The following is a 26,192-nucleotide window of genomic DNA, read 5'->3' as shown; positions in this document are numbered from 1 at the left end:
TATATTTCCAGAAAGTTCTGTTGACGCATCTTGCCTGTCTTTTACTTTCACTGTGGCTTTATTGTATTTTACTTATGGTTTCTTCCTATATAATTTATAATCTTACTGTTTTTAACAGCAGAGTTTTCCAGGTACCTTCTGTTTTGCCTTCTGCTCAGCTTAGCTACTCCCACTAATAGATAGCAGCAGCTCATTACTTTTTTCTGTGGTGCTGGGGATAGAACCCAGGGGCCTTCTACCACCCAGCTATACCTCCAGACCCATTTTATACTTTATTTGCAAGCAGAGTCTCACTAAGTTGCTGAGAGCCTCACTAAGCTGCTGAGGCTGGCTTCAAACCTGCCATCCTCCTGTCTCAGCCTCCCAAGTACTGGGATTACAAGCATGCACTACCATGCCCGGCTCAGCGTATTACTTTTTATTAGTTGCTATGAGCTGGCTAGTACATCAGGCCAGTCCAACATTTAATGTCTTTCGCACACTACGCATGGATTTCTTGTATCTATCTCCGTCATGGCCGATAGTAATTAGGTCTGTTCCATGAAGTTATTCTAGCACTGGGGCGTCTTCAGGTCCTTGGGACTCTTGTTTAGCCTGAAGTGGTATTTGTACATGGCAGGGCTGTAGGGGGCAAATTCAGAAGTGACTGATTGCATCATTTCTACCTACGTGCAGTAGCTAGCATTCAGTCACAGGATTGCATCTAACTGCAGAAGATCCCAGGAATTACATTTTGACTCTGTCCAAGAGGAACATTGTTTGGACGATTGCCATTCTACGCCATACTCATCTTTTTCATATGATTACATATATGCGTGCACATGAGCATACTCATACACCATGTAGTCATAAGTGATGAACCTTTGTGCTTTCTTTATTAATGTGTTATGGAAATTGTATATTCTAGCTGGGCGTGGTGGCACATGTTTGTGATCCCAGCAACTGGGAGGCTGAGACAGGAGGATCACGGGTAGTGGACAGCCTCGGCTACTGGAGTACCCTACTGCTGAAGTCAGAGTCCTGGCGATCCAAGCACTTTTCTGGAGTCCAAGTGGGGACATTCCAGATCCAGAGCACAGCACCACAGCAGTGAAGTTAGTCCTCTTTTTTTTTTTCCTTCTTTCCTTTCTTCCTTCCTTCCTTCCTTCCTTCCTTCCTTCCTTCCTTCCTTCCTTTCTTCTTTTCTTCCTTCTGTCTTTCCTCCATTCTTCCTTTCTTCCTTCCTGTACTGGAGTAGAGACCAAACTCAGGGCATTTTGCTTGCAAGGCAAGTGGTTTATGATTATGTAACATTCCACAGTGTATCATATAAAACTTGTCTCGGCATTTTCTATGTTAATGAACATTCCTTTAAAAATGTCTGGAATGTTATTTTGGAGGCATTGAGAAGGGAGCACAGTTAAATGCATGCGTTTTGTTTTATTTTTTGCATTTTAAAACCAGAAGGGTAGCCTTCACACTTGTGAATGGACGCAGAAGGAGAGCTCGTTTTTAGAGAATCAAGCGGCCGTGAGGGCAGTTTGGGAAGCAGTGGGTGCTTGGTGGAAACACCACAAGTGCTTTCTCTGCGTTCTTTGCAGTGATCGGCTACATGGGCATTCTAGGTATTCTGGCTATTTGATGGGCACATGGAAATTTTAATATTTGGTAAGGCAATAACTACTTTACTTTCTTTCATAATTCTCTTACCAACCTAAAATTACAATAGCACAATTTACCAAAGAAGTACATAATTTAGTTTTGCCGTATTTTAGCTACTCGAAGAATTCTTTTTAGATGGCAGTATTCTAATTCATATAAATAAACTCTATTAACATGAGGAAGGTAACGTTCAGAGACGAAATTTAATTATTTATTAATTGAGCAGTTATTAACTACGCACCTACTAATCACAAGGCACAAAAAAAGCTGAAAATATAACAAAGAAAATTAAATACATGATAGATGAGGATAGTTAAGTTAGTCATACAATATTACTGAATTGGATGCTATATAGTCAAACAAAAACAAAAGCAAAATAACTATGTTTTTAAAAATTACACATCGAAGCCAGGCATGGTGGTCAATGTCTGCTAGTCCAATACTTGGGAGGCTGAGACAGGAGACTTGCAAATCGTAGACTAGCCTCAGAAACTTACCAAAACCCTCAGCAACTTAGTGAGACCCTGTCTCTAAATATAAAATAAAAATGGTGATGTGTGCACCTTGAAGGGAGACTGCTCCTGGGTTCAGTCTCCTCACTGACAATGGCCACCATACCGATGTTATGGGCTATATACTGAAGCTTCTCCACATGGGGTTGGTGATCAGGTCGTAATGCTAACAGCCTCAGATAAGTGTTAGTGAATCTAATTTGAGTTCACTTGCCAGAAGGATATCTTATCCTCAACTGTGAAGAGCTAAATGTGAATCTAGGACTTCCAACACCTAAGGTATTGTCAAGTCAAGCCTGTTTCAACATGTTTTTAGAAAACAAAATATGTTGATCCTGAATTAGGCTTAACAATTATTGGGATATCTATTGTCTTTATGTCAAAGCACGTTTCTTTAGTCTTGTTCTTAAGGGTGTGGTATAACCCTGTCTAACGTGGGCCAAGGAGTAGCCACTAGGCACTGCGGTCATGTTGAGAAGGAGCTCCCTGTGTACAGAGGGTACTGTGGGGTAGCAGCTTTGTATCGGTGATGACCAGCCTCAGCTTCCGTCACTGGGAGGATGGAGGCTGAAATAGAGAACCAGAGGCACCTGAAACAGAAAGATCTATGTGTCTGAGGGATTTTCTTAGATAATCCAGACTCCTTTACTGTTGGCAAAGCTCTCCAGGGCTTATCTGGTACTAGACACATAATTCTCATTCCTCTTATGGGATTTTTATTGGGCTAAGGGCCCAGCTGCAGTCAGTCTCAAAGCAGCTCTTTAGAAGTTTTATTTCTATAAATTGCAAGCCAGAAGACACGAGCCCACACTTGGACATCACTTGTAGTTGGCTTACCTTGGATCAGTCCCTCAAATGCCAGGTCTCGCATTCCTCAACAATAAAATGAAGAGTTCGATGAGATGTTCCACTCATAAGCCCATCAAGTGTGTGTGCTTATAATCCAGACTCTGATTGAACACGCTCCTCTATAAGACTCTTGGCCGACCCCTTCCTGTTGATGATTATTGAGTATGACTGCTGTCACTGTCCCAATACATCCCTGTGTTTAGTTCCTGAATTGGCCACCACTATAATCATGGATGTCAGGCTTTGCTATGGGATAGGTTTCCCAGACCAGGAAGCCAGGGACTTAAGGGTTTGCAGCATTTATTCATAATTCCAGTTTTTCATAAAACATGCCTTGTGGCAAATGGATATTCTTGCATAAGCTCTTGGAGAAAAAATATTTAAGGAAAAGGAATACTTACCACAAATGGAAGCCAGCTTGGGGGAGACTTAGGCTTTTGAAAAGTTCCTGCTGTGATATTGCCACTGTGTGAAGGGACCTCATTCCTACCTCTTCTTCTGTGCCCCAGTTCTGGCTCCCAAGATCAGCCAAGGTCAGTGATGGGTTAGGATGAGAACAGAGGGAGTGGGAGGCCTGGCAAGACTCCCGAGGCATACAACGTTCTCTTGCTAGGTTCATTGAGCAGGGGATAATACGGGTTTTCTTTTCCTTTTCTAAGTATTCATAGCTTATTTCTGGAGACTGGCACAGGTAATTTTTGCTTAAGAACCACTTAAGATTAACAGACTTTTATTTTCACTTATTTTTCATGGAAAGGAAAGAAAAGAAGAGTACTTTTATCTTTTTGTTTTTTCGGTTTTTCTATGGTACTGGGAACTAAACCTAGAGACATTCTAGATACACTTCCACCCTATTTTATTTCTCATTTTGAAAACAGTGTCTCCCTGAGTTGCTGAGAGGCTCACTGTATTGGTGAGGCCGGCTGTAGATCTGTGATTGTCCTGCCTCAGCCTCCCAAGTGCTGGGATCACAGGTGTACACCACTGCACCTGGCACAGCAAGGCCTTCTATAGCAGCATGCCAGGTCTCTTTTCAAGGTTGGGCAGGACTCACGGCTGCCTCTGACTGACCTCACATCCTTCAACCCCGAGACTCTGATTTCATTTATTTATTTCCCTCCTCCCATCCATTAAATATTCTGGTCAGCAGGTAAAGAACCTGCTGCTGAAGAGGCGGGAGGTGACATAATTTAAAAGCCTTAGCCGGACGTGGTGGCGCACGCTTGCAATCCCCGCGCTTGGGAGGCAGAGACAGGAGGATCGCGCTGGTTCGAAGCCAGCCTCGTTGGCTTAAGAGACCCTGTTTCCAAATAAAAATATAAAATAGGTCTGGGAGTGTAGCCCGGAGGTAAAAGGGCTTCCAGGAACACCAGTACGACCAAAAAAAAAAAAAAAAAAAAAAGGGACCTTGTTTCCAAATAAAAATATAAAAATAGATCTGGGAGTGTAGTCTGGTAGAAGGGTTTCTAGGAGCCCAGGACCACCACCAAAAAAAAAAAATAAAAAAAAATTCTTGACTAGCCAGGCATGGTAGTGCTTGCCTGTAATACCAGTACTTGGGAAGCTGAGACAGGAGGATTGCAGGTTTGAGGTCAGACTCAGCAATGTAGCAAGGGTTCAGTAATCTAGAGAGATTCTGTTTCAAAGCAAAAAATGAAAAAGGCCGAGGTATAGTTTTTAGGTAGAATACCACTGGGTTTGATCACCTGTACTACAAAATAAATAAGTCTATCCTAAAATATGTCTACAGAAGTTGGATGAGACAAAGTAGTTATAAAAGTAAATGTAAAAGAATTTGAAACCCCATTTAGAAGGTGTTTAAAATAGACACACCTAAAATTAGATAATTTTAAAGTAATAATAATGAAGCAAAGCGCCCCATGATCGAGCAGTTTTGCTTCTGGGTGCATTCCAATAGAATGTTCACTACAAAGAATGTACTAGAATGCTCACGGCATAATATAAATAATAGATTATTTACAAAGTGTATCTGGATATATTTTTTTTAAGGTGCTACTGGGGTTCCTGGAAGCCCTTCTACCTCCGTGCTACACTCCCAGACCTATTTTTATATTTTTTTATTTGGAAACAGAGTCTCCTAAACCAGCGGGGTTGGCTTTGAACTTGTGTGATCCTCCTGTCTCCGCCTCCCAAGTGCGGGGATTACAAGCGTGCCCACCACGCCCGGCTATGTGGATTTATTTATAGCACTAAAGTAATACGGTAAATAATGTCATTCTTGGTGGCAGCAATGGCAGACCCCGAGTATCAAACGCTTTTATCTTTTTTTAAATGAAAAGCAGTTGTTTTCATTTCAGTTTGACTAAACAAGTGTAAAAAAATCCTAAGGGAGGTAGGAAGAAGTAAGTAATAAGAGCAACAGCAGTAAATAAAATAACTTAAAAGCAAAAATAAACCAGAATTTATGAATAAATGTAAGTTCTTATTCCTCAGAATAACACAGAGAATAGCCAGACCAGCTGGTACAGGCCTGTAGTCCCAGTCCTCGGGAGGCTGAGACAGGGGGATTGCAGGTTTGAGGCCAGCCTTGGCAATTAGTGAGATTCTCAGCAACTTGGTGAGACCCTTTTCAAAATAAAAAATAAAATAGGGCTGGGAGTGTAGCTCAAAAACAAAATGTCCCTGGGTCTAGTCCTCAGTACCAAAAAATAAACAACAACAACAAAGAAACAAAACCTCACAAAATCAAGATAAGAGAACAGGGAGGTAGAGCTAGACTTCTGGAAACTCAGCAATAAAAGAGCACAGACAGCAAGAAACACAGGTGCTTACTCAGAAAAAAAACTGAAAATTGGCTGCTTTGGCCAGGCAAGGTACTGTGCGCCTATAATCCTAGCAATTCAGGAGGCGAAGGCAAGAGGATCTCAACTTCGTGGCCAAACTCAGTAATTTAGTAAGATCCTGTCTTAAAATAAAAAAAGAAAAAGTGTCAGGCTGTAGCTCAGTGGAAAAATGAGAGAGAGAGAGAGAGAGAGAGAGAGAGAAGAGAAGAGAAGAGAAGAGAAGAGAAGAGAGAGAAGAGAGAGAAGAGGGAGGAGAGAGAGAGGCTCTGTACTACATCATACTGATAAATGTTTTCTAAATTGCAATGATAAGTAGCAATTTTGTCAAATTGTTATTACACATATTTAAGAGTAAAATCTTGTTAGATATAGAATTATTAGAGGAATTGGAAAGATTTTCAACCTTTCTTATAATTTGTATTGTGAGGTCAGTTGACTGTAGGTTCTTTCAGACTTTTAAGGAGCCTTCGGATGGAGCTCCGAGTCAGTTCTAGATGTCACCTTGCTCTGCCAAGCTTTCCTACCTGCTTGACCTTGGCCAAACTCCTTGACCTTGTCAAGTCAATGAATGAGCCAGTGAATACAGCTTGCAATACTGTCTCAGCTGTCTCTGCACTGTCCACAGACTTAAGTGCTACCCTGTGCAAAGGCTCTCAGTATGGGGCCTGATCAAGAGAGCCTTCAGATGGCAGCAGCTTTATTATAAAATGTTCTGTTGTATATGGAAGTCCATGAGTAATCCTTTGATATGAATATATGCATTTTTTAGGATATCCTGATCCAGAACATTTTTCCTGGACAGAATATCTGGAAACTACTCAAACTAATGTATTTCCTGCCAAAGTTTTAAAATGGTGAGTCCTGTGTAGGTGTACGCTGTCATCTTTAAGCAGTGTCCTTGTTGAATCTTGTCCTTACATGGCAAATTTGAATTAACTTTGGTGTTTTTGTGAAATTCAAGTGGTACTTTCATAACCAATTTGTCTTGCTTTTAGTTAAAAAATATAAAATAGATGAGATGGTAATTATGATCATTTGCTGTTTTCTCAAAATCAATACAGATAGCCAGGTGTGGTGGCACACACTTATAATCCCAGCATTTGGGAGGCTGAGCCAAGAGGATTGCAGGTTTGTGGCCAGCATCAGCTACTTAGTGAGGCCCTTTGCAACTCAGTGAGACCCTGTTTCAAAATAAAGAATAAAAAATAGGGCTGGGGGTGTCTCCTGGAGGTGGGATGCCCCAGTGTACCATCCCCAGTACAGCAAAAAAATAGGAAAAAAAAGAATAGAAAACAATGCAGATGAAGATTTTCTTTCTGCAAACGCACAACAGCGCACCTTGGATGCACCCAGGAAGCAGCTCAGAGGACTATGGATGAAGTCATTCTGGTCTCTGGTTCTGTGAGCCATTAAGTGAACTTTCACAGTGTCTCTTTCTCTTGGACCATTGAAGTGTCAATGATGCCATAGTAAAGTAGGTAAAAACCATGTAGACCTTTGTACAGCCATTTTGAGAGCAACATTTTTCTAAGCATGTGTTAGAATTCTGATTTGTACAGCACCAGTTTATACTGATGTTCTTATTTCAGGGTTGATCTAAGTATAGGTTAGTTTATAAAAGAAAGTTCAGAAAGCTCATAGATAGAAATAGTATATTTGAAAATATATATGTCCTAGCCAGTGGTTTTCAAACTCTATTTCTTTTCAATTTTTTTTTTTTTTTTTTTTTTGGTACTGGGGTTCCTGGAAGCCCTTCTACCTCCGGGTACACTCCCAGACCTATTTTTTAATATTTTTATTTGGAAACAGGGTTTCCTCAGCCAGTGTGCACGGCTGGCTTCGAACCTGCGCAATCCTCCTGTCTCCGCCTCCCAAGCGTGGGGATTACAAGCGTGCGCCACCACACCAGCTTTCAATTCTTTTTTTTTTTTTTTAACAACTTAAAGGACAAGTTTATTTTGATGCAGGGTTAGGGTTACAGAGATTTTAATCTATAATTGGCTGGCAGAAATATCATAGCAGAAGGGTGTGGCAGAGGAAAACTGCTCATGGTAGCCATAAGCAGGGATGGTGGAGAGAGGGAGGGAGAGAAAGAGAAAGAGAAAGGAAGAGAGATGTGTGTGTGTGTGTGAGAGAGAGAGAGAGAGAGAGAGAGAGAGAGAGAGAGAGATGCTTCTAGGACGTACCCGCAAGTGATGTCCGATGTACTCCTCCAGTGAGGTCCTCCTCCCAGCATCTTATTCAGCTGTCAGTGGTTAATCTATGTATTGGATCCATCCACTGATAAGGTGAGAACCCTCATGACCCAAGCATTGCCTAAAAGTCCCACCTCTTGCTTCACTGAGAACCATGCTTTCAACATGAGGCTTTGAGAACCTTCCAAATCTAAACCTTACCATGCTTGTTTTAACTGGCTGAGCCAGAAGGATGTAAGGTTCAAACTCAAGATGCAGTAACTTAGTGAGAACCTATTTTGTAATATAAAATAAGCTGGGTATGGTCGCACATGCCTGTAATCCCAGCACTTGGGAGACCAAGACAGTAGGACCACCGGTTTATAACCAGTCTTAACAAGCTAACAAAGCCCTCCAAAACCCAATGAGACTCTGTTTCAAAATAAACAATGATACAGGGCTAGGACTATAGCTCAGAGGCAGAATGTACCCGGGTTCAATCCCCAGTACGACCAAAAATAACAATATGTAAATAAGTCTGAACATAACTTGACTTTCAAAACAACAGGAGTTAAGACAAGTTTGTAGTAACAAGGTGTGTACTAGAGGTTCTTTTTGTTATTTTATTTTGTTTGTTTGTTTGTTTTTGCGGTACCGGGGATGGAACCCAGGGACATTCTACCTCTGAGCTGTACCTCCAGCTCTATTTTTTATTCTTTATTTTGAAACAGAGTCTCACTGAGTTACGAAGGGACTCACTAAGTAGCTGAGGCTGGCCATGAACCATTATCCTACTGACGCAGCCTCCCAAATGCTGGGATTATAAGTGTGTGTCACGTACCTGGCTCTATAGTTAGTTTTATACAGTTATGATTTCATATTGCATCTTTACTGCAAATGGTACTATGTATGATATGGTCAAGTTTGTGAGCATGATTTTATTTTATTAAAGAGATTTATCTCTTTATAATATATTTATATATAATTTATGTTAATACATGATAAAAGACTATTATTTGTACATATTTTGTGGATTCATGACAAAGCTTCTTAATTTTTTTGTGGTATTGGGGATCGAACCAAATGGCATTCCAACTCTGAGCTACACCCTCAACCTTATTTTAATTTTATATTTTGAAACATGGTCTCACTCAGTTGCTGAAAGCCTCGCTAAATTTATGAGGCTTTCCTCATGCTTGGATCTTTCTGTCTCAGCCTCCCAAGCACTGGGACTGTAGGTGTGCTCACATTTTGGAGGATGTAAGTTGCTTCCACACTATGAAGGATGTAAGTCACTCTCACATCATGGAGGCTGGAAGCCAGTCCCCAAACATGGAGAATGCAATCTGTTCTTACATCGTGACAGCCGGAAGTGGTTCCAAATGATGGAGTCTGAAAGCCCCTCCCACATCATGGCGGCCAGAAGTCCCTTTCATATCATGTTGACAGGAAGTTGCTCTCACTTCATGGAGGATGGAATTTAATCACACATCATGTAGGATGGAAGTCTATCCCCCATCATGGAGAACAGAAGTCAATCCCACATCATGAGGGATGGAATCTGTTTCTACATCATGGAGGACAGAATCTGTCCTCACGCCATGAAGGCTGGAAGCTATGCCCACATCACTATGGCCAGAAGTCCCCCTCACATCATGGGAGCCGGAAGTTCCTCACATCCTGGTGGCCAAAGTCAATTCCACATCATGGAAGATGGAAGTCACTTTCACATCAGGAGGATGGAATCTGTTCTCATATCATGGAGGTTGGAAGAAACGCCTATCCCATTGTGGCCAGAAGTCTCTCTCACATCACGGCGAACAGAAGTCTCTCCCCCTTTCAATTCCAACTGTGCTTCCTTCAACCTGTCTTTAATTGGAATTTTATGTGATTTCATTTACTAAAAGGTTTCTGAGGATTAAAATGGGTTTGAAACAAAATGCTGTTTTTTTTTTTTAAACTGGTTTTAATAGTTTGGATTTGGGGGAAAGAGGGATAATAAGATTAGGAAGGCTGTGGCTAAAATGTTACAGGTATGTATTGTAGAATTATAATAACCAGGCCGGGCGTGGTGGCGCACGCTTGTAATCCCCGAGCTTGGGAGGCAGAGACAGGAGGATCGCGCAGGTTCGAAGCCAGCCGCGCGCGCTGGCTTAGGAGACCCTGTTTCCAAATAAAAAAGTATAAAAAATAGGTCTGGGAGTGTAGCCCGGAGGTAGAAGGGCTTCCAGGAACCCCAGTACCACCAAAAATAATAATAATAATAATAATAATAATAATAATAATAATAATAACCAAAAATACATAGCAGGGTGTAGGGCACACACCTGTAATCCCAGCACTTGGGAGGCTGAGACAGGAGGTCAGAGGTTGCTCTCACATCATGGCAGCAGACCTGTTTGCAGCCAGCCTCAGCAACTTAGCAAGACCCTGTTTCAAAATAAAATAGAAGTGCTAGGTGTGTAACTCAGTGGTAGAATGCCCCTGGGTTTAATCCCCAGTACCATACAAAATAAAATATAAAAATACCAAGCTACAGGGAATTTTTTTTCTCATATCCTTTTCTAAACATTTTTTTTAACTTTTCAAAGATTAAATCTATAAGAAAGTAAAATTATGAAGAGAGTTCACTGACAAGGCAACTTCCAGGCTCTGTTCCAGGGATATCGTGAATTCTGCTTAAGTATTTTTTTTAATCTGTAATACTAAACAATGGCCTTGTTGGTCTGGGCAATGACCTTGTGGGAAACAACAATTTTCTGGGATCAGAGACCTAATTATAAGCAGAATGTTCCATTTAGTACATGTGGTAAAGCATCTTAGGAAAGATGCTTCCACAAAAGCTGGTAAGAGAAAGACTTGACTCTTGCCTACTTACGTTTCAGGAGACCTTATTTACTTAGTGCCATCTCTGGACTTGAGGGACTCAACACACTTTAATCTCCAATAAGGTCAATAAACACTTTCATATGGAATAGATTTCAAAGGGAAACTTTCTGGCCAAGCCATGAAAACTGTCAAAGTTGTCTTGGGATTCTGACTTTTGATAGGTTCCCTTGGGCTCAGTGATTAGGTAAATACCAATGTCTGTTTCCCATTTCATTTTATTTCTTGCTCGTGTGTCTGTCGTCGTGGACTTTGGGTTCCTAGAATTTTAAGATTTGAAAGAAACTCCAACTAAGTTGAGCCTGCTCTTGTCACCAAAAAGGATGGCTACATAAGTATGGCTTTAACTGACATCGTGGTAGGACAGTTGAAATTACACTGCTCTTGTCTAAGCACGTATTAAAGTTTAATTTATAAAGGATCATGTTTATTTTTGTGTTATTTATTCAATAATTTTCCTCCTCTACAATCAGTCCCAAATTTAGCAGTGAGAGAAGTGAATACTTTTTAATTTAAAAGATTAATTTTAGAAAAAATCCTAAACTGTATATATATATATATATCTTTTTAAGCCTTTAACAAATTAACAATTTAATTTGCCTTTGTCTTTGTAGCTGTCTTTAAAATGACCATAACATTCTTTTTTCTCTCATAGGTTTTTTGTGAAACTAGATTTAAAAAATTGTATAAAATCCTATGTGCTCTCCAGACTGAATTCCAGTTACATTAAAGATATGGGAGGGAGGAATGGGGAGGGAGTGAGGTGGCGACTGGGCGGGGGCTGGTTGGGTGATGTGTGCATTTATGTCTACACAAGTTTTTTACCCCATTATGAAGTATAAATACAATACACTAATAAAAAATCTTAAAAAAGATATGCATATTGAAACTGGAACAAAAAAAAAAGAAAAGTAAACAACAGAAAAGAAACTGGAACAGCAATATTTTAGAAAACTTAGGAGAAAATCTGAATTTTGAATAACTCACTGAACTTGTAATGTTTCAGAGGATGCCTCATGGTTTTCTGCCAAATATGAAACTTGAAGTTGTGGATAAACAAAACCCACAGTTAATTCGTGTTGCTATAATTATAGACCTTGATGACCAAGAATAAAGGTACAGATTTTAAATAGTTATGTTATTACGTCGGCACTTTTCCATTTCTTCTCTTTCCCCCATCCTGTCCTTCTCTTTATCTTCCTCAATTTTTAATTCACCTGCACAAAAATTTTCTGGGGAGAAAAAAATTGGATCTGACCTTGAAGCCTGACCTTGTCCACCTGACCTTGTCTTAGACTAAAAGGTCAAGTGAATAAGGTCTTAAGACAGGAGGCAGTGAAAGCTGCGTGCACCAGGCTGTCTGCAGAGGCCTTGATTGGTGCAGTAGAAGAATTAACTTTCAACTGGACCGGCTTCCTTTCTGGTCACATGTCTATGGGCAGATCAATGTCCAGCTGGATTGTATGTGAAGCAGAAAAGCTATACGTTCTCATCACCACTGACTTGAGGCGGGATTGCGATACAGTTTCTCTTTAGACACTTAGACATTCACAGTCAGCATTTTCTTTGCCTTTTTGCTTTATTTTGTTGACGTTTTCAGACTTTTCTTGAAATTTCAAGAACTATGTTCAGGAACTATGTAGATATTTTCATCTATAATATCTTACCATTATTTTACTTTTTTTTTTTTTTTTGGTGGTACTGGGGTTCCTGGAAGCCCTTCTACTTCTGGGCTATACTCCCAGACCTATTTTTACATTTTTATTTGGAAACAGGGTCTCCTAAGCCAGCGCGCGCGGCTGGCTTCGAACCTGCGCGATCCTCCTGTCTCTGCCTCCCAAGCGCAGGGATTACAAGCGTGCGCCACCACGCCCGGCAACCGTTATTTTACTTTAAATTTAGTTTTAAGCACAGTGCTTAATTTTTATTTATTTGTGGCTTTTCACAGGATACTATTATGGTACTTACTGTAGACATGATTTTGGATATGACAATTGCTTTGTAAATTCAGTCATATTTTGACACTAATTCCTTTATATATTTTTGCCTTTCTAAAAAAAGCTCAGGCCGGGCGTGGTGGCGCACGCTTGTAATCCCCGCGCTTGGGAGGCGGAGACAGGAGGATCGCGCAGGTTCGAAGCCAGCCGCGCTGGCATAAGAGACCCTGTTTCAAAAATATAAAATAGGTCTGGGAGTGTAGCCTGGAGGTAGAAGGGCTTCCAGGAACCCCAGTACCACCAAAAATAAAAATAAAAATAAATTTAAAAAAGCTCAATTTTAATATCACATCGAATTTTGCCTCAATTTTAATTATAGATTTTGTTATTTATAAAATATATACTATAGTATACCATTAACCATTTGTTGCCTGCTTAGTGAGTGAACATATTGGATAAACCTATTCCTGTAAAATATCATTTGAAAATTTTCAGCTCCTAAAGTGAATATTTTAGAGCTCTTATTTGCCTCTCAACATTGATCTCTCAAGATCCCTAATTATTTAGCTGCCCCTTCCAAAGAAATACTTCATGTTTTTTTAACTCTGTTTCTTTCATGCTAATTGCTTTTTTTTTTATTAGTAGAAAAGGTTGAAAATTATCTATTACCTCCAAAAGGATGAGAGCTATCATATCTATTTCTGTGCTGGTGGACAAAATGAAAATTTCTTTAATTTTTTATTTTGTGGTACTGAGGGTGGAACCCAGGGGCTTTTCTGCCTCTGGGCTACACTCCCAGACCATTTTGAAAATATTTTATTTGGAAACAGGCCTCACTAAGTTGCTGAGAGCCTCTCTTAGTAGCTGAGGCTGGCTTCAAACCTGTGCGATCCTCCTGTCTCAGCCTCCCAAGTGCTGGGATTACAAACTGCGCCACCATGCCTGGCTTCTGGAAATTCCTTTAAAATTTCAGGACTAAATTAAGACATGGATATGCAAGTGACACTCTCTGCTCTGTTAAAGGGTACTTTACAAATTGTGAGATGAATATATTTTCACTTACCACTGGGTTGGAATATATCAGCCCCACAATGGATGTGAGCGTCTTGGGGCTTGTGGAGTGCTCAGAGCCTGGCAGGAAGCCTGGGACTTTTGCAGCCCCTCTCTGCAAATCCTGCCCTGAACCTCCTCTGTCCACCCTCTTCCAGCCATCGCTACAGTTGGGGGATACTTGTCTTGCGTCCTGAGGTAGAGGGGAAAGGCTGTTTGTAGGATGAAGACTTTTGAAAGGTAGAGATGAGCCAGAGGTAAGAGCTTTTGGTTCCTTGGGGGGAAAAAGCATCAGAGAGGAGCAGCAGGTTTTGTTTTGTCTGTGAACTCTCCTGTAAGGAGAGTGAAAGCCATGGATCAGGCTTCCTTTGCTGGTCCAGACACATTGGAAGCGTCCAATCACCTAGCAGTTGCTCCATTCCATAATGAATCTGTTGTTCCTATCATTCTGTAATTTTCTCTTTTAAAGTCAGACTTTATCATTCAAAGACTGCTTTTACCCCTGGCTCATCACGAGTGGTTCGTGTCTGCGTGGATGAATGGAGGCGAGAGCGAAGCAGCAGGTGCCTCCGTGCGCTTTGGCGTTCTATTATAGGCAAGCGGGTTGTGCTGGCCAGAGAGCAGTCTTAGCTCATTTTTAGTCCTTTTCCTAATCACTCTTCCATTGGAATCTAATTCCGCGTTTATGGACTAGAAGTGCCTTAGAATGAACTGCTCTGGGTTTGATTCCCAGCTCCTGGGACTCCTTCTTAACTGAAATATTAACGTGATTATACTCACGGTAGTTCAACTCTGCTTGGTACCGTGTGATGGGCTAATAGCACCTGCCTCAGAGGTTTGTTGAAAATGCAGTGAGGTGAAGTGTGTGACTCCAGGGACTCTGCCTGACTCTCTGTAGGAGAGAGGCGACTCCTGCTGACGCTCCTCAGTGCAAATGCCCTGTGTCGCCTCCCATGGTGTGTTTAATTTCCTGGGAGGCGTTATACTTGCTATACAGTTGCTAGGGAGAACTTGAGAATTGTGATCAAAGTTTCAAGGAGTGCGATGTCTCTGACTCCAACCAATGTTCTCTGCACTCGAGTAATTAGTCACTCAGGAGCTGTGATAAGCCATTAGAATTGGAGGTCATAATTTTCAATGTTCCAGGGAAGAGAAAATGGGCAGCCTGATTCCAGATACCCTACTGTTTTGTGCATATAAGCCCACTTTACCAGTCAGGCCAGATATTCTGATTTTTATACTGAACATATTCACTTGGTCATATGTGGTACAGCAGCAGGGATGTTGTGAAGATTTTCCTTTTTTTTTTCCATGCCAGTGTATTAAGATGCCATTTTTCTCGTGTGTTGATTACCCAGCTTATCAATTACCATGGTTACTCTCTAATAAATATTTATGATGTACTCAGTGTATCTTATTCAATTTATAGCCAGCTATTATTTTAATAATTATTCTTTTGTTTGGCTGCAGAGTGTACTTTGTTACATTGGAAAGCCCATTACTGTCACATTATCAGGAAATGCACATCAAATTACAATAGGTGGATGGATGGATGCTTTTAGGAAGTTTAGCCTTTATTTTGAGGGAGAAGTATTCTTCTACAAGAAAAGTTAGAGGGAGGACTTAAAACAGGGTAATATTTGATAAATATTTGCCCTGTGGGAACTGAAGCTAAGCTGTGAAATGAATTATAAATGAATTCCAAATAGATGCCAGAGGAAGTTCTCCTGAATCATTAATAAATTGAGTCCCTTCAGCAAGTCTTTTCATATTTAATGCATTAACTGGATGTATTTGTGACATTTCTAAATGAAATGAGGGCATTATGACCAAGAGAATTTGTCATGGTAAGATGTCCATTTACATGACTAGAAATTGTTCTGGATTTTAGGTCAGTCTAATCAGTTGAAAAACTTTCGTTTGAAAACCCTGCAGGTAGATTAGTTGCAAAGCAAAAGTCCAAATACGAGTCAGCAAATGTTCACTTTAATTAAGGGTTGCCTGTGCTTCCAGAAAGCTGCTTGACCCCCCAAGTCCTGGTTTAACTTTCTGTCAAGAAGGGAGACTGCTCTGGGTTAGATCATGTCCCTTGCCAGAATTTCTAACTGGAATGTATTTTTGAAAATGGCTTTGAAATATGAGAAGAGGACAAGATAATAACATTAAACATAACTGTCCTTTGTGCTAAACTTATAATTAATAGCCATCACTGTGTCATAATGATTGAAGACTGTCATCATTTGAGGATTGTGGGACAATTTTTTTTAAAGTACTATGGCCAACTAATGAAATGATAATTTTTAGGGTTGGTGAAACTATAAATTAGTGTCAGCCATGATATCCTGAAGAGCTCCAGCAGGTAGAGCCCCCACCGGGAGGTGGTGCATTAGTGTAATCAGAGTCAAGAAGCAGCAGCAATAACAACATTAACCATGGCTAGACAGGGTGGGGGACAAGATGCTGTTTACATACTGCCCTCTTCCTTCCTCTCATAATCCTGACAATTGCCCTCTGGGGTAGAGAGAAGCAAGAAAACAGGCATGGAGATCACATAGCATGGAAGTGTCCTGAGCTTCTAACCCAGAGGGCAGCACCTTTCAGAGGAAGAGCCAGAGAGTAGCTGTTTCAGGCATGGGGCTCCTGGTCCCTGTAGCACCTGCTCAACCTCACAATTCATTACAGCCAGAGGCAGTACTCAAAGGAATGAAGACCCTTGTTATGTGGAACTTGAAATTCACACGATCCCTTTGTGTCACAAAATATACTTAATTTTTCTCCCAGCCATCTAAAAATGTAGGGACACTTTTTAGCTTGTGGGATGTACTTAACCATGTGTGTGATAGTGGGGCCCTGTTTGGCCCATGGCCTGTAATCTGTCAACCCCTACTGTTTTGGTCATTGTCGTTTGTTTTTTGTTTTGTGGTACTGGGAATCGATGCCAAGATTATTCTACCTCTAAGCTACACCCCCAGTTCTATTTATTTTTTGTTAATTTTGAATCAGGATCTTGCAAACTTGTGGGGAGGGCTTCACTAAGTTGCTGAGGGGCCTCAGACCTACAATCCTCCTGTTTTAGTTTCTCATACTTCCCAAGTACTAGGATTATAAGCAGTACCGCCATGCCCAGCTGTCACACCCTATCTAACAGGCACTATGTTAATTAGACTATGGGATGAGTGTGTTAAGTTACTACTTTTATTATGAGTAGCTTTGTGTCCTTGAGTTGTGTTTTGGTGTTTGATTTTTTAGCCAAACCAGATTCATTCTAGTTTTAGATAAAAATCAGATATTCATCTAGAAGATGCATAAAAGATGAAGCCTACCATGGAATCAGTAGCCTCTAGAGTTAAAAAAAATATATATATATATATATATATATATATATTTTCCAGTATCAATTGATGGTCATTCATCCATTCACTTGGTTCTCAGTGTTAATGTAACCAAGTCCCCTGAATGATGTATAATCTCACACCGTAGACTTCCTTGCTACCAGAGTTGTATTCCCCCAAGAACTAGACACTTTACTCTCACAGTTTTAAAAAATTAAAGTCAGTATATCCAGAAGAGACCCAGGCCTCACGGTACAGAGTAGGGGACTGCCCTGGTGGTGAATCCGAGCGCCCACCATGGAGTGCCCCAGGGCATCCTCAGCCCACTCCCATCTTCTTAGCTTGACCTGGGAGTTCTAATGAGAGCCCGGCATGATTATTTGGCTGGAGGCATCAGCTTAGTCATGAGCTAGATAGGATGGAAATAGAACAGTTCACAGTTTTCTATGCAGAACACTGTCTGTGTAGAAACTCCTTAAATAAAATATGATGGTCTTGCAGTACTGCTTGTTCTTAACCCTTCTTTTGGGGTTATGTGTTTCTTTGAATATCTGAGAAATGCTCACATGGCTCTACTGTGAGATGGGCATTCAGGTACATGTGAACACAAATGAACATGAATGTCGTATTCTAATTGTGCTTCACGCGTTAATGGGCTTTTGAATAAGAACCTCATTCTACACTAATAGCCCTTTTTTTTTTTACAGTACTGGGAACTGAACTCAGGGGTGTAATGCTTCTGAACTAGGCCTCCAGCCCTTTTTATTCTTTTATTTCGAAACAGGGTCTCACTAAGTTGCTAAGAGCCTCATAAAGTTGTGGAGGCTGGCCTTGAACCTGTGATTCTTCTGTCTCAGCCTCCCATTACATTAACAGTTATTAGTTTAAATAAAATAGGTTCTGTATTCATCATTGTCTTGTCATTTCGCTCAGAACTGTACATTTGCTCAAAAAATATGGGACCCCTGACGTTCCATATCCCAGACTTTCAATCAAAAGATTGAGGGTGAGCGCTCTGTATTCTTTCAGTGAGTCTTTCAAATTCATCTGAGCTTTGGAAGAGACTTTTACATTCTCTGCTGTTTTCCTGAGAAGAAGTACACTATTTCTGACCCGCTGCAGTTCTGACATTCCAAATGCCCTTACTAATACTTCATACTTAGCTAATTATGCTAAATATCATCTCTTTTTCTCACTTCTTTCTTTATAAGGCATTGTAATTTTACCACTGGAGGAATATCTTCCAAAAATAAATAAGTGAACAAAAACACCCCAGGGTAGATTGGCTTGGCAAGATGTTGAACACTCTTCTTAGCTCCAAATGACTGCCGTTTCTTGTAAGAGGGCGAGATCAACTCAGGGAAAGGAGATGATTCGAATAGGAAGTAGATGACATTAGGTTAACTTGCTGCTCTAACATCTAACAAGTGATCAAAAATTTAGTGACTTAATTTTATTTGGTGACAACCCAAATTTATAATGTTACATTTCTCTATGTCTGCAGTCTTATTGGGTTAAAATTGAGGTGTCAGCAAGGCTGGATCCTTCTGGAAGCTCTGCAGAAGGATTTCTGAGCTCATGGCTACTTCCTCACATTCAAGGCCAGCCGTGCCCTGGCATCTTCAGACTTCTCTCTGACACCCCTTCCTTCCTCATAGAAGGACGTCCATCTCATCTCTGGACTCACCTGTAGTCCAAAATGCTCTCCTCACTCAAGATTATCTACCTAATCTCTCCGGCAGGGACCCTCTGTCACACAAAGTAACATTTTCACAAGCTTCAGGGATTAGGATGCAGACCTCTTTGGGATGGCATGGTTCTGCCTACTGCAGTCATCGTAGATAAAGTTAAGATACTTAGTAAAATGTTGAAGAGATGAAGTCTATTGTGTGATTAGCAGCTCTTGTTTTCTGAGCATCCCTTGGCAGAAGACCATTCCAGAAGCCTGGGCCTCAGGAATGAGGCTAAGACTCAGAATTTCCCTCACAATCTGGCTGGGGAGGCAGGAGAGAATCCCAGGTAATCCAGGAGCATGCCACACTCACCTCAAGTGTGTAAGTCATCGCACAGGCAGCAGGCTTTGTGAGCAGAGACGCTGAGGGCAGATGGCTCCCCAAGAGAACAGTTTCCTCCTCTTAGATAAAGTATCTAACATGCCTTGTTTTATTTGCACTTCCAAACACCAAATGCCTTTATTTACTATCATGTAGAGACAAAGATTTTAGATCTAATCTTTTTAATGTGTGTGTGCATTTGTGTGTGTGTGTGTGTGTGTGTGCATTCCACACATGTATGTTATGTGTAGATACCTACATATATACTTACATGTACATTTTTTTAATTGGAAGCAGCCCCTTTTGATTTTTCTTTGGACTTGTGAGCAAAGAAATCACAGGAAGTTGCAGAACTGTGGCTGTAGGAGCCCTGGGGCATAGCTGGGGCACAAGGGAGGGAATAGCCTAGCTGAAAGTGCTCAGGCAGGCTTGCATGTCCCAGCTGCTGAGTGTTCATTCCAGAACAGGTGTAGCATCTCAGGAATCTCTGACAGCAGTGGCTTTTGCTAGCCATGCGGGAGCTCCGCTTCACTTAGACCTGTTGAATTCGAATTGAGTCCGTATTTTAACTAGATCCCCACCTGCTCTGTCTGGGTGCAGAAGGTGGCAGCACCTGTCTCAATCATGAGTGGGGCAGTCGCCTGGCTGTCCTATGCACGGGAACTTAGTGCCTTTCTCCACGTGTCACCTCCACAGTGAGTATTCTATAATTGGCCACTTTGGGCTCTGAATTCAGCAGATATCAGGATATGAGCAGTTCTCTACAAAGCCTTTCTACCTACAAAGCTATCAAAACAAAGGTGAGTTTTAAATATGAATGCTCCTAATTTGGATTCTGGTGGGGGTGTTTCTGCCAGGAGCTGCAAGGCTGAGACACAGGGTTTGGTCTCTGGCATCAGATACAGGAGGAGTCGGGTCTCCTGCCTCCCCCAGGGTCGCCCTCCTGTTTCTTTCCCAGGGGCTGGTGGTGATTGATATTTAGGTTCTCTGCTGTTGTGTGGACCTATTTTCTCCCACCTCTTCTCTCCATTGGAGTTTTCTTATCGGCTTCTCTACTTTTCTTAGGTCTTTTACTTTTTCTTCTGGTAGATCTCAAATCTAATTGCATTCTTAAAATGCTCAGCAAGCACCAGTGTTTTGTAAAACTCCCCTGGGTGATTTTCATACATGCCTCATCTGAGAATTTCTGCGTGGTCATCTCTTCCTAAGCGGGCTCATCCAGTCATTCCCTTGGTTTTCAGGACCTTATATTTGCAGATAACCTTCAGATCTGTGTCTCTTGCCTTGGCATCTCCTCAGAGCTCCAGAGTGTGTATGTGACTGCTGCTTGGCATCTGTTGCATGTCTCAAATTAATATGTCCTGGATTACATTCTTTGCTATTCATACCCAAGCCTGTTTCTTCCCTGGTATCCTTAGTTTAATAATGGGAAGTTGCCAATGTGCTCATTCAGAGACCTGAGAGTCATTCTTTTTTTTTCTTTTTTTGTACTTGAAATTGAGCCCAAGAACATTCAACTTCTAAGCTACACACTCTTCAGCTACACACACACACACACACACACACACACACACACACACAAAACCATATATACATATATTTTTTTCTGAAAAAGCATCATGCTAAGTTTTTGAGTCTGGTCTTAAAATGATGATCCTCCTGTCCTGGCCTCCCAAGTACTAGTATTAAGAATTTGCCACCACTCCAACGTAGGGGTCATTCTTTTTTTTTTTTTTAATTTTATGATACTGGGGATAGAACCCAGGGGCATTCTACCTCCAAGCTACACCCCCATCCCTATTTTTATTCTTTATTTTGAAACAGGGGCTCCCTGAGTTGCAAAGGGCCTAAGTATCTCAGGCTGTCTACAAACCACGATCCTCTTGTCTCAGTCTCTCAAATGCTGGGATTACAGCCGTGCACCACCACACCCAGCTTGGGAGTCATTCTTAAGAGCTGACCATCTCAGAGCTACCACCTTATGTTATTGCTACCAAGTCTAGATAACATGTTCTTCCTCTTTTCCCCTCTCCATCTCTGTGCTGCCACCCTAAAGAAAGCTAACAGTATCTCACCTGGACCTCTGTAGTCTCCTCCTGGTGGGTTCCTCTGTACCCACTTAGGACCTTATCAGTCCACACTACACAAAGATGTCTAAGTGATGTTAGATGTTTGGGCTTGATCATTTGACTTCCTTGCCTATGTCCAGCAGCATCTTCTCTCTCTGTTTATTAAAAAAGACCAGCTCTTCAAAGTGCTCAACTACATTCTGCAGAATCTGGACCTGACTTACTCCTCCAACTTTATTACACTTAAAGACCACCATACAATTTGAGTAAATTAGAAAATAGCAGGATTTGACCTCTGACTCTTGACTTGGTTTTAACAATTTCTCTTTTAAGTTAACAGCAATAGTGAATTCTCAGCTATCTGAATGAACCTGACACTGTGGCGCACACCTGCAATCCCAGTAGTTGAGAGGCTAAGACAGGAGGGTTGCAGGTTAGGGGACAGACTCAGCAACTTAGTGAGACCCTGTTTAAAAAAATAATTCTGGGAGGCAGAGTATCCTTGCTTTTAATCCCCAGTACAAAAACCAAAAAAACAAAAAACAAAACAAAAACAAATAAAACTATGTGAATGTATCACATTCTCATTTCTGCTTTGGGGACTATCAGGATCCCCTCTTGGAAAACCAACTGGCAACTGGCTTCATTCATTAAACAACCCTGTGGGCAAACACATCTGTTTCATAACCAGTTTCCCTAATTGGCCATTGGCAAAGTTCTTCAAAACCTTGACTTCAGAATCAACAAACACAAAGAATCGGGTGGGAGATGTATTTGATAGAATCGGGAAATAGAAATACGTCTTCTTTCTCATGTTCTTTCAGTGAAGGCTTGCTTTTTGAGGTCAGAAGGTATGTGTTCACTAATACATAGAAACAGATTCCATGTTACATGGGTGCAGATTTGTAAACAGACAATGAAGTCTAGGACAAATGCATATGGTGTTTTAAATTCAACCTACGTGTAGATCCTTCTAGGGTCCTTCACCATTGGTAGGTTTGTAGGCTGATGGCAGAGGCACCAGACGAAGAGTCTTCCATGAAGCTGGCGCTGTGGTCTTCCTTAGCACAGAGCATGAGGAAGCTGGCCTGTGGCTCTCTCCTTCCAAGGGCTGACTTTTCATTCTGCCTCGAGTGCCTCTCCCTCATCCTTCACTTCACTGGGATTGTAATTTCTGCTTCTCTCATGTAGTTGTCTGTTTATGAACTTCCGAGTAAGTTCAAACTCATTGCTGTGGCTGGAGAAAAGTCAGGAGCGATTCTGAGCAGTCTTCAAATTTCTCTTCCCAAACTCCCAAGAAACCCCAAGGCCATTCTTATGATTACTTTCCCTGCTCACTTCTCATCCTCTTTCTCCAAGATGAGCATTCCACATAGCCATTCTCACCCTTTCCTTCCCATCCTTACATTTCCTTGCATCTCCTTTGCTGGCAAAACAGAAAAACTCAGTAATATCACCAATATCCTAACGGCCACATCTACCTTTCTATCCATGCCTGAGTTTCTTCTTGCTATAATTGGAAACATTTTTTTCTTCTCCTACTTAAAGCAGTTCACCATTTCTTAACACAAATTTAGTTTGCCTCATTTAAATTATGCATGCATGCCATTTATTTTACCTTCTATTTTGCCACTATACTGTGAGCTGCCGAGAGCACCCTGTCTCTCCGGATTCCCTGGTGACCCTTGGTCCCCAGTGTCTACAGGACAGGACCGAGCATTTTATGGGTGCTCAAAAGACATTTGCAAAATGAACAAAGGAGTGAAAGTGAGTTGTGAATACAAATGTACTGAGAGGTTGGTTACGGGCAGTAAATTACTATTTATTAAGGATTTATTTATTACTCATTCTTTATGCAAAACAAATGTGCATTAGCCCTTGGCATTAGCTACACGCCTTCAATATATCCCTTCACAAAAGGGTAGCTATTTATAAACCACACAGAAAATGGAGTTAATTGGTGCTTCTGTGCTACTAATATACCTTTAATAAACGGCATGCCTATTATAAGCATGGCTGAGAATTCTATAATATTTGAATAATTCAAATCATGAACTTCATTGTATATGATGCTTTCTTCTCTGAAATATTGACACAGTGAATTATGGCAGAATTTTAATGGTGTCAAGGAATCGGTGCCCATTATAAGGCCATTACACTAATAACATATGGCAAACAGTGGGACCGTAGGGTAGTAATGGATACATAATGGGTAATAAATGGTTGGAATGTGAACAGTAATGGTCACTAGTGATTTTCCGGTAATAATAATTTCCTCTTAAAATAATGTCACTTTGATGTCAAAAACTGCCAGCAGCATGAAGGGCCCAGATTGCTCTTGAGTGTGGTCTGCTTTACTTAGCTCACGCCATCCTGGGGCCCAAGTTAATCTTTCTTGCGTCCTGGCTACTAGGAGCGCTCTTCTGACAGCTGCTGCTCTAGCACCAGCGGCCCCATCTGCGTTGGAGCTTGGTGTAGTTCAATAAATAAGAATTTTCCAAAACCCCAAATTGGTGCATACTGTATAAAATCTTGTTATATCATCTCATTTGCTGCATTCCACATGGATTATCTCTTATTCACATCTAAGATGCCCGAATGATAAAACGATTCTACACCACTGTGATTGCTGCTATGAATGTGCCCCCAACGCCGACACCCCCGCCCCACCTCTGCCACTCCCTGCTAAGCTTGAGCCTTAAGCAGCTTCCAATGAGAGTTTCCTCCTCCTGGGAGGTTGCCCAGCCTTCTGTGGGCATTCCGACCTGTCCTGCTGGACACCCTCCTGTGGGACACTCCAGAAGCTGTTCAGCTGCCCCAGGGCCCTGGCATTGCAGCAAGATTCCAGAGACACAAGCCTTTCTCTGATTGTTAAATTACAGTCCATCTGTTATCATCATAAGCTAATTCAGTGATAAGCAGTAGTTCCCTTCTGTTGAAACTCATTTCAATGGTTTCATTTTACTCCCAAAACCCACATTTAATCAAGGCTAAGGTCATGAAGGTCTCCTTCTGGTGTCCCTGCTCGTCTTTGGACTCCCTCGTCAGCCTAAGGCTCTGGGCTTATGGATGGTGGAACCCTCCCAGGTTCTGCCATTCCTTCCATCGAGAGCCAGAGAGTGTAGGGCCAGGTGTTGAAGCCACTGGTGCAGTTGTCTAGGTGGTAGCTCCACCCCTGTGTCCTTTCTACATTTCTGTGCTCACCCCTGATCCTTCCGGTGCACAAGCCTACCACGTGTGGCTTCTGAGGACTGGAAACAGGGCCGGCGGGCTAAGGAACTGCATTTTCCTTTTAGTTAAATTTAATTAAAGGAGAAATAGCCACGCGTGGACAGTGGATATTATATTGGCCAGTGCAGCTCTGGGAGACCCAGATGTGGAGGCCAGAACATGTCCCTCTGAAGGGGCCCTGGCACAAGGGCCCCGAGACCCCCGATCGGATGCTCTGCTGGGCCTAGGATCATCCATAGTTGATTCGTTGTCTTCTCTGTCAGCTCAAGTCTCCAGACCAGCTATTTGCTGTCTATTTAATATTACTCGTGAACACCACAGCCTACCATGCAGAACCAATTTTTTGTCCTTTTGTAAATAAGAAATACAGTTAAGATTAGCAGAGAAGAACTGGATAAACACTAGGCAAAATCACTAATTCCTCAGCGATTAATTCTCAAGCTTGCAATTGTCTAAATATTTGCACTGACCTTTCTACTTCAACCCTAAAAAACTATTTTTAGGATTTCAGACATTGTAACAAATAGATGCTGCTTCATGAGAACAAAATCAGATGTCTGCATTTGAGCAGTGTAGTTACTGCGCTCTCATACTATGTGATGGACTTGTCATAGAGAAAATTTCAGTTCCTTGTCAGTGAGACAATAAGTACACAAGAAGCCCGAGAGGCCTCCATTTTAGTACTTCCTATGACACGTGTTCATTTTCTTTCAATTCTGAGTGACTTATAAAATTTTAGAATTTGGGTTCTTTGGGGGCTTGGTTTTGCTGAAGCTCAGAGAGCTTGGGTCTGAAAGGCAGAAACCGATCAAGAAACGTGCAGGAAAAGGAAGCAGTAGAGAAATGTTTATTCGACATGAAATCTCACTATGAATTTGAATGGAGTGATGAAGAATCTCTGGGATTCTTTCTCTGATCTATATTGGAGATCTTATTAAAAACAGGGAATGAATCAGATTAGCGTTGAGGAAGTGAAGCCGCGAAATGGAGCTAAAACAGCAGCCTCATTCCTGTGGAGCGTGAGTGGGCGCGGCCCCGAGGTGAGCTTCGGAGAAGGGAGTGTGTTATGGTCAAGTTGTGTTCTTTACAATTCTACCACGGAGAAGTGTTGACTACAAATCCAGTGATTTCTTTTTTTCATCAGCAAAGAGAGACTGAAATAAAGATGAAAGCAATATTCAGATTAGCTTGCAAGATCACAATGGCTTCAAGACAGAGAGGGGATCAAAGGAGCATGCTGAGTGAAGAGACACTGGAAGTAGATGTTCAGAAAAGGGGGAGACCCAACCCTACTTGACCTGTGCTGGGTATCGATGCTTCCCGGCAGATCCTGACCAGTGTGAGAGCACTGCTACTTCCTTCAAATTCTTTGGCGGGGAGCAGTGATCCCAGGTAAATTTATATTAGTAGAAGTCTCGTCTGTGTCTGACTGACTTGGCCAAGTCCAGGTATGAGTCCCGGGGATGAGATGCTCAACAGAACCATGGACAGTCAGCGGTCGCTCTGACAGGCACCACCTCGGGCCAGTGAGGTAGGAGACAGGGCGGCACCTGGGATTCAGCAAGAGGCTGGGGTATAGCTGCAGATGGGCAGAATGTCAGCAGTAGTGATCAATGCCCATCACAGAACTGGTTTTCTGCCTTTAGCGGTGAG

The sequence above is a fragment of the Muscardinus avellanarius genome (genome assembly GCF_963383645.1).
Source record: "Muscardinus avellanarius genome assembly, chromosome: 17".
Taxonomy (NCBI): Eukaryota; Metazoa; Chordata; class Mammalia; order Rodentia; family Gliridae; genus Muscardinus; species Muscardinus avellanarius.
The sequence above is the reverse complement of the archived record's forward strand: the minus strand, read 5'-3'. Positions refer to the sequence as shown.